The sequence below is a fragment of the Pseudorasbora parva genome, chromosome 7 (assembly GCF_024679245.1).
Source record: "Pseudorasbora parva isolate DD20220531a chromosome 7, ASM2467924v1, whole genome shotgun sequence".
Lineage (NCBI taxonomy): Eukaryota > Metazoa > Chordata > Actinopteri > Cypriniformes > Gobionidae > Pseudorasbora > Pseudorasbora parva.
The window spans coordinates 14,945,643-14,953,410 of record NC_090178.1 but is presented as its reverse complement, the minus strand read 5'-3'; the positions used below and the strand labels follow the sequence as shown (position 1 = coordinate 14,953,410).

The 7,768-nt window shown below is 40.9% G+C and overlaps 1 long non-coding RNA gene across 1 annotated transcript; it reads left to right on the top strand.

Annotated features, from left to right (window-relative positions):
* The first annotated feature begins 4,837 nt into the window (after nucleotides 1-4,837).
* Nucleotides 4,838-6,843, top strand: LOC137083626 (uncharacterized). Its single transcript, XR_010906557.1, has 3 exons — nucleotides 4,838-4,956; nucleotides 6,335-6,481; nucleotides 6,647-6,843. It is a non-coding gene; the product is annotated as an uncharacterized lncRNA (long non-coding RNA).
* Nucleotides 6,844-7,768: the final 925 nt, after the last annotated feature.

Sequence of the window (7,768 nt, the reverse complement as noted above, 5' to 3'; positions counted from 1 at the left end):
AACCACTTCTGTAAACTATGCGGCAGCGCCATAAAGGCAGCGTATCATACTGAGGTTGTCTGTATGTTCCTGGTGTGTGTGTTTGCCTGTGGTATGAGGTTCTGGTCTAGTTGAGTCTACGGCTTCCTTTTAATCTGACGGAGTGCGTTTTCATTAGCTCCATTTGGTTCTATTATTATGGCAGACTTCAAAGACTGAACAAGTGGAACCACAAACAGGAAATGCTGTTTGTGAGGCCTGAGTGCCAGTGGTCTTCATTCTCGCGCAGTGCGATTTCCCTCTCATCATTCTGTCATGTACAGAACGTTTGCTGCCTGAATGACACATTTGTTCCAAAGCAGATGCTGTAAATGGAAGTTATGACATTGCATCGCCGGATTAATAACTTTGCCCGGCACAGTAAATGTTGAAATAATTTGCTGTTTTCAATAACTGTGTAATGGGGCATTGGTTGCCCACCGAGGCAAAGGAAATCTGGGATCATTAGCCCGCTCGCTGAAAATGACTTTTTTTGGCGAGAGATCCTGGGTGGATGTACAGTATATGCTCTGATGTTACTGGCCAAAAGTGTCTGCTGGTGTATAGTGTAGCTTACAACTTTACCAGATGTCAGCTATCGATGCCCAAAACATACAAAATAATTTTCATTTTCACACAAATATAATCCAGAGTCCCATTCCTTTTGGGAAATTGGTGTTCATACTGACAATTTTTTTTTTTTTTAATCTTTCCATCCATACATACATCAAATAATTTCTTATATATCTCTCAACACTCTAGGACGTTTATAAATTATCTATCTATCTATCTATCTATCTATCTATCTATCTATCTATCTATCTATCTATCTATCTATCTATCTATCTATCTATCTATCTATCTATCTATCTATCTATCTATCTATCTATCTATCTATCTATCTATCTATCTATCTATCTATCTATCTATCTATCTATCTATCTATCCATCCATCCATCCATCCGTCCGTCCGTCCATCCATCCATCCATCCATCCATACATATCTATCTATCAACACTCTAAGAAGTCTATAAATATGTTTTCCATCCATCCATAAACACTCTATGGATTTTATAAATGTATTTTCCGTCCATCTGCATGTAGGCCAGTCATGTTTTTTTGTTTTTTTAAATAATGTTTCAATCAAATAAACTTTATGTCTCTACCGATCTATTCTCAGACTAACCTTAACAATAATAAAAAAAAGTGTAATGGACTAAATATCCATCTGTGGGTATGAATAGGACCTCAAGAATTATTAATCCTTTGGGTGGGTGATGTAATTTCTGTAACTTCACGTATAATGATGTTGTTTTTTTTTAGAAGTGCAAAGTGTTTTTTTACGAGGCACTTGTCACAAGTCACAATCATCGTCGCCAGTGACTGAGACTGCTCTACTCTGCTCTTACTGAAGCACTAAGACTGGCAAAAGCAGCTTCCAAATCCTCAGTACTCATCTTGCTGGATCTGTCTGCTGCTTTTGACACAGTTAACCACCAGATCCTCCTGTCAACTCTTAAGATGATGATTATCTCAGGAACTGCTCTCCAGTGGTTCACCATACTTTACCTCTCAGGTTGGTCCTACAGGGTGTCATGGAGAGGTGAAGTGTCTAAGTCACATCATCTAGCTACTGGAGTTCCCCAGTGCTTGGACCACTTCTCTTCTCCATCTACATGTCATCATTAGGTTCTGTCATTCAGAAACACGGCTTCTCCTATCACTGCTATGCTGATGACACTCAACTCTACTTCTCATTTCAACCAGATGATCCTACAGTCAGTGTTCGTATCGCTGCCTGTCTGACAGACATTTCTGGATGGATGAAGGAGCATCACCTTTAACTCAATCTGGCAAAGACAGAACTTCTTGTGGTCTCAACCAACCCAGCACTTCATCAAAACTTCTCCATTCAGCTTGGTTTATCAACCATAACTCCAGACAGGACAGCCAGGAACCTTGGAGTTGTGTTTGATGACCAGTTAAACTTCAATGACCATGACCACATTACTGCAACAGCCCGGTCCTGAAGATTAGACCCTTCCTATCAGAACAGGCTGCTCTACTCCTGGTCCAAGCTCTTGTTCTCTCCAGACTGGACTATTGTAATGCTCTTCTACCTGGCCTTCCAGCAAGCACTATCAAACCCTTGCAGCTGATCCAGAATGCAGCGGCGAGAGTGGTCTTTAACGAGCCGAAGAGAGCGCATGTCACGCCTCTCTTCATCAGACTGCACTGGCTGCCAATGGCCACTTGCATCAAATTCAAGGCACTATACAAAGCAACCACCGGCTCTGCACCAATATACCTAAACTTGCTTGTTCAGACTTACAAACCCTCCAGAAGCTTGCGTTCTGCAAGTGAAAAACACCTTGTGCACACAATTGAATAGCGCTACAACCAGCCAGAGCAACAAAGGTGAAGCAGAGCTAGTTGGAACGCTGTATCCAGTCGGCAAAACTCTGAACCCATCTTCCCTTCTTAAGAATGACTTCAGTGCCGTTCCTTGTTCTTTTCTCAGAGAAAAGCTTAACTCCAAGTCCTCCAGAGTCACGGTCAAAGCTGATTCGAAAGACCGCTGTTCGCTAGTTTTAGTGTTTACTAGTAGCATGCAAGCGCAACTCTGCCGCAATTATGTTAAGCCCCGCCCACCGACTCTATACACGATGTGATTGGCCCGACCAGAGTTTGGTGTTTACAGCTAAGAAGTGTATAGAGGGAATGCCAGTGACGTCATCGTCAGCTGGAGCGACTGTGTTACACCCCACTGATTGGCAAACAGACTGAGAGGCAGCAATGGTTTACAGCGCAAATGCAGCGAAAACACACAAAACCAGGCCCGGCGCCAGAAGGGGGTTAGGGGGAGGCTTGTCCACGGACCGCATGGACATCGCTGTTCCGGACTAGAGATGGACCTGATAATAGCGTGTCATTTTCTCACTCAAACCACTGCCACCTGCTGCTGCTTCTGCTTTTAGAGTGAAAAGCTGCCCATAACTGCTTGTCTGTGATCTGTAATCCTTATAATTAATTAAAAAAATAATAATAATTGCATATTATCAGCAAAAAGGAGCTAGCAAAAGATCCAGTGTGTTTGCACTCGTCAAATGATTACATTTCCAACGTGTTTTCGCCTCGGTGAGTAATGTAGCCGATCACAGACAATATTTGTAGACTTCTACAACGGAATTGGCCAATCTCAGGTGTTGAATTTAGAATCACTCACCGCTCGAGTGTTTATCCAGGCGCTGAGTTCAGTTAACACACGCGTCAATCCTCTGTAAGTGCAGACATTGTGAAAATAAGAGATTCATTGTATACCAACGTCACTGTGGAACTTTGTGAGAGTGCGTTTATTATATGAGTGATAGCTTTTAGTGAATATAAAGTATATTAGCACCACTACACGCTTCAAAACACTGACCCATCCACATATACATGCGGGTTCACTCGAAAAATGTGATGAATGGCAGTTATAAACATCCATGTCGAAATCAGGCTCCTAAAAATGTCAGGAAAACACGATTCCTGGCTGCATATCATTATCCATGGATCAATGAATCTTTGGTAAGTTGTAAGGACCAGTCAGGCAGCCGCTCTTCTGCCACTCAGCCCCGGCTGAGGGAGCGTGTCACGGCGGGAAAGTGACGTCGATGCATTCCCTTTATTGAGAGTTGCTAGATGACACTCGCTGCAGATTAGATTTGCTGCCGCTAGGGTGCGTCTAGATTTCTAGGCTAGCATGAAATCACTCTCACACACCTTTTCCAAGGGGGTACTCTAGCACTCGGAAAGCGTTCCACCCGTAGGGGCGGCCATTGCTAACCAAGCCATCTCCTGCTGTTAGCATCCCATTGACTCCCATTCATTTTTGAGTCACTTTGACAGTGAATAACTTTACATCTGAAGCGTTTAAAGACTCCATTTGTCCATTGTTTATTTATAAAGAAACACAACAATGCATAAAAGGCTCCATTACCTTGTATCTTATACTATCGCCCCGTAGAAGCTGTTGTTGTAAAACTAGGCTAACGATTGCGTCATAACCAACGCGACTCTGTTGCACAGTAGAGAAATTACCATATAGACCTGAGGAGACGCTCAGAAACAATATTTTACTGTCTATGAGGCAGTCGGGGGGACGTGGAAACATAAAGTCCGATAAAGTCAAGGGAGAAGACTGGGGAGAAGCTGATAGTGAGCCAAAAGCAACGGGAGAAAATATTTAAACAACATGATTCAGATTTCACTTTCCACAACTACTAGAAGACCTACAACTGTCAGACAGGTTGCTTATGTCACATCTACGTCGTCAAGCTCAGTCTGAGCCTGCGCAGTTCGCTCAGCCATCAGGAAGAGAGTGCCTCTGATTTGCCTCATTTTTCCGCCGTTGAAGTCAATGGGATAGCTCTGTCCATTTCTTTTACTGTCTATGACCTTTTCCTTGAACCTTCCCACCTGGTGGAATCTCAATTCAAGGAGCTAAGTCTGTAGCCATTTTCAAAAAACATCTTAAGAGACATCTTTTCCAGTAGCATCTGGCATCTGTTTATTAAAAAAAAAAAAAAAAGGTGTACTGTTCGATTAACTTACAGCACTTGTATGCCGTTGCCCTTGTTTGTTTAGTTGATTTTATTGCTCTCCTCTTTTGTAAGTCGCTTTGGATAAAAGCGTCTGCTAAATGATTAAATGTAAATGTAGATCAGCACGCTCCCTTCCACTCATTCACTCGCCCTGAATTCTGATTCACTGCACCTGCACCTCATCATCAGCACTCACTATAAAGAGACACTTCTCCTTCACTCCCTTGTCTGGTCTCGTCCTTATGAACACTATAAAGACTCTGCCTGCTAACAAAATGCTTATCCGTCTTCTGCCAGCCGTCATCTTCTCGTGGTCTGTTTACCCTCCAGTCATCCGCATCAAAAGAACAGTTAGGTAGGTATTATCATATCATTCTATTCATTCTGATTTCTACTCACCAGTCTGCATCCCTGTCATTATCCGTACCTCTGCTCAATAAAATGTGTTTTTACACTAGTTATTTGTTTGCATCCTTCTGTTCCGTGACAGCACTGTTGTATTTAAAACACACACACACACACACACACACACACACACACACACACACACACACACACACACACAAATATAGCTCACTCGATTTTCAATTTGAACGATAATTTTTGTTGTGTATTAATGCATTATAGTTTTTTTCACAATTAGAGAAGTCGTCTTTTATGTTCTTATCAATTTAAAAGCCTGGCTTTGTTCATGTTCACTTTTAGCCTTGAAGTCAAGAGGGAGTAAAATAATATTTATGGGCTTTTTTTTTGTTAGCCTGGTCTTCTTGGTTTCAATATGGCAGGTGCAGTGGAGGATATGGGCTCAATGTGATTCCCATTGGAGAGAGATTTCTTGGCAGGTCTGGAATGGGGTACGGTATTATTATGGGGCATACGATATTATTCTTAGCGCCTTTTCCCTCGCCATGGCTAGTTTCCTTGCAAATGACCACTGCACCGCCACACTAAGTCAGCTGTTTTATTTCAGTCAGACAACCGCACAAGACCTCACATCTTCCGCTGAGGCCTTGAGGTCTCGTAATCACATGAGAGGTCAAAACCGTGAGTCGACCGCACCATCACCACCTTCCCCTGGACTCCAGTTCAGGTCTTACCAGAAGGATCTTTAACATATGTTCTTTATCAGTGCCGCTGAGTACAGTTACATATATTTAAAAGACATTAGCTAGAGCTCTGAGCTCCCTTTATGGCCAGACAGAGGTATGCAGAGACAAAAGTCACTTTTGGCCAAGCTTCCATGCCTGTTGCAGTGGACGAAATTAAAACCTTCATCATGATTATGCGTTCTCCTTTTTGTTTGGCAACAGCTCTCCATTTATTGAATTTTATAGGGGTCTAGTAGCTACATTAGCTAGCGGTTTCAAGGGAGGATTAATACAAAACAGCCCTTATTAAAGCATAATAGAAAGACGGCTGCCTATAGAATTACCAGTAAGGACCCAGAAGGGCAATATCAGTCCCATAGCTGACACAAATTACTGTGAGGAATAAGGGATATTGCTTTGCTTTGGACAATTGGGATTTTGGAGGTGGGAATTCTCCAAAAAAGTGTCAGAAAGTACATTTCTTAATATAAAATATTGCTAAATGAATATTGCATAATGCTTAATCCTTAATGTAATGAAATTTAATGCACATGTGTACTGGATCATACAAAAACTGGCTTGAATACAGAAACTAGATCAGACTAAAAAATATGTTTCTGATAATTGTTCTATTTTGATTCAAAGGTGCCAGAATGCTGTTACGGATTGTTCAAGCCTAACCCCTGGACATAATGCTAGCATACCGCGAGGGTTTTTAGGAGGTGAAACCGTGAACAGGAAGTGGCTGGAGGTGTAAAATCTGAATATTTTTTTCCATGGCAATTCTTTGAGGTGAGTATTTTGCTAAAACCTCCCTCACACACTCACACTTATAGGTGGTCTCTGATTTTTAAAAAAATCACCCTTAACATAACCACAGTTTACAAAAGGAAACACAAAGCACTGCTCATGTAGAGTTTAAAAGGATGCTGGTTTTATTAGTTGTATTATTGACAGGTTTTTGTGCAGAATGGGGTGGCCACACCGTTCTGCTGTCTACGGGCTCTGCTGTTTTCACACTTTTCTGGTGCCATAACACCTGGAGTTTCAGTCTAACACCCAACTCGGCTTCTGCCAGGCCATTCTGTGCTTTCTAAATGGTACGTGGAGTAATTTCTCGGATATTTTGTACACTGTAATGCTGCTAAATTAGTTTATATCATTATATATTATACCGGTAATTATCCATAAAATTAAATGACTTTTGTGTTTGTGTTTTAAGTATATTTAATGGCAGGGTTCAACGCTAAGGACCAGTGGTTTATTCCCACACACACACACACACACACACACACACACACACACACACACACACACACACACACACACACACACACACACTTTCGCTGGACCCATCACAAAAAAATAAATAAGGTTATGACACTAGATAGATAGATAGATAGATAGATAGATAGATAGATAGATAGATAGATAGATAGATATTGCACGCCAGCAATTATTGTGTTAATAGTAATGTTTGCTATCTTTTTTTAATTAAAATATTGTAATGCTCTTCAAAATGAACAAATAAAAGCTGATTTAATTTATTATGTTAATGTTTTACTTTAACTAAAGCTCATTTTATTAAAATTTATTTAAAAGGTATACAAAATTATTGAATTTAACACATGCAGAAAAAATTAACAATGGCTTCTATCACATTGTTCAACACCCTTATGTTGTACTTTTAAAAAAAAAAAAATCTATTTTACTTGGTGAATACCCAGTGAAGTACTATGTGGAGGACAGAGGTGGAAATTAAACAGAAAGTGCTACAGAAACCATTTTAGTGACAGAAAGGCACAATGTTCTACTAATAAGATTCGTAAATGAAACCGATGATCTCTTTGGGAATGCATGCTGCATATTACAGTTTATCATTTTTCAGCTGTGACATTTAAGTGGCTGCCTGAAATAGAAAATCCAGGTGAGTTTATTCTGATGCATGATCTGTTTTCTTCATCAGTCTGCTATTTATCCCCACATTACATGTTCATTACGCTCTCCTCTCATCAACGTGTCTGAACCAATGACAGGCAGTTTGTCGGAGTGGGATACCAACTGAATGAATGCTATCAC